The sequence below is a fragment of the Echinops telfairi genome, unplaced genomic scaffold, assembly GCF_000313985.2.
Source record: "Echinops telfairi isolate 266 unplaced genomic scaffold, ASM31398v2 ScPeMD7_22;HRSCAF=79, whole genome shotgun sequence".
NCBI lineage: Eukaryota > Metazoa > Chordata > Mammalia > Afrosoricida > Tenrecidae > Echinops > Echinops telfairi.
The window spans coordinates 4794499-4796507 of NW_022103919.1; the positions used below are offsets into that span (position 1 = coordinate 4794499).

Below are 2009 nucleotides of genomic sequence, written 5' to 3' on the forward strand. Positions count from 1 at the left end.
TGCTTATGCACCCATTTTGTCTTCAGCGATCATATCAGGAAGGTGAGTATCATACAATGCCACGCTCTTAGAACAAACCATTCTTGTACTGAGGGAAGACTAAAGTAGAGCCCCAAAGTCCATCTGCTTCCTTGTTGCATTTGTGTGTGTGTGTATATATATATATATATATATGTATTATTCTTTCCTCCTACCTTATTATGTTTACCCGTCATTCACCTCTCAGTAATTCGTCTCACATACAATTCAATTGATCAAATATGACTGTCAGTCTTTATGGGCGCAAGCAGCCTGATCTCACCACCACCACCACCACTCCCCACCCCTGTTCAGAGACTGCTGGAACCGTCGGCTTTGTGGTCAGCAAGTCACTGACCCTCCCACTACTGTGCTGATAAAGCTAAACAAGCTCCCTGCTGTGCCACTGATGATAAGCCACAGTGACGCTACAGGACAGGGTGGAAGTGCCCCTGTACGGTTCTGAGACGCATTCTTTATTGGAGTAGAAAGCTTCCTCTTTCTCCCAAGAAGGAGTTAGTGGACTTGAACAGCTGATGGTGTGGTTATAGCCCACCATGTAACCACGGCGCCACCAGGGCTCCCTGCTCCCCCCTCCCGCCTTACAACAGGGTGCGTGCAGTCAGATCTTACGTAAAAAACTGCCATCGAGTTGATTCTAACTCACAGCAACCCTGTAGGACAGGAGAGAACTACCCCCACTCCCTGCCCCCGTGGATTTCTGAGACTAACTCTTTTTTTTGAACGCCACAAGAGTTCATTTTCTTTCCCAGGAGCTCCTACTGCCGACATGAAGGCGAGCCCATGCCTGGGCCCTGTGGGCCCAGAGACACAGATTTGGGAAGAGAAAAGCAAACTGTGACCCTGTACAAGGACAGTAACGAGAGGCTCGTGTTCATCACACTGCGGGGCTTCGTTTCTGTGGCTGAGACCACGGGTCTTTTTGGTCCTTCTGGATAGTCCACAGTGTGCGCGCCCTTCCCTCCTCATCCTTCAGCGTCTGGTTCATAACACTGGGTACGCCCCGAGCATTCCGGATGCACGGGAGGCTCAGGAAGACACGCGCCCCCTTCAGCATCATCAACACTGCATGAATCCTGGAGCGGGTTTTGAACATCAATTCGATAAGGTCAGCTACACTCAATCCACTGGCCCTGCTGGTGTGTCCCTGGTGTAGCTTGGGGACTTCATAGGCACCTTTGACCACCGTTTGAATCCCTTCCTTCCACCGTTCCCTGTCACTGTCTGTCCCCATCTCTGGATTCGGCTCCTGAGGAGAACCCCGGCCACCTTCACGCCACTGCACACGCCACACTGCGTCTCCATGTTCTCCCAAAGTCCATCCGTGGCAGCTGCTTGGATGAAAGGCGAGGTTTTCAGCCACACGGCAGCGAAATCCAGCAGAACCCAGGTTACAACCGCTCCCCACCAACCACACGGTGCGTGGGCCAGCCACTTAGTGTCCAGGGAACGTATGCGAGAAAATCCACTGGGTTGGAAGCCACAGTGATGATGCAGCCAGGACTGTACGTGGTGATCAAGGAAGGATAAACTTGAAGACGTTAACACTCCTCTGCACCACAGTGAGACGCCGCTCCCCCTGCTGCCAAACTCCCTAGTTACCGCCACCGTCTTAGAACTGACCGTCCCAGAGTCAGCTTTATCCACTACAGTTTTAGGTGTCCGGAGACATAAGGTCGGATGTCACAGAGCCATTGTTTCTCCTTGGAACTGATCTTCCAAAACGCCCACAAGGGCAAGGTCATCAGCCAAGGTCTTCCCCAGAATGCCGGTGGCCCATGCATACCCACCTGTCCCACACCAACGACCGGGGTCTCCTCGTTTACAGCCATTGCCTCTTCCTCTGCAACTGGCGCCGGCAGCTTTCCCTGAAGGACGTCATCCTGCACAAGAGAGAAGCTTCTTGAAGCAGCAAGAAGGCGGCTGCGTGTGCCTCTACCGGCACTGGATCTGCAAAAAAAAGGGCTGTC

General features: G+C 52.6%; 1 pseudogene; it reads right to left on the minus strand.

Annotated features, from left to right (window-relative positions):
- Window positions 1-916: 916 nt before the first annotated feature.
- LOC101662701 overlaps window positions 917-2009 on the minus strand; it is a 1959-nt pseudogene continuing 866 nt past the window's right edge.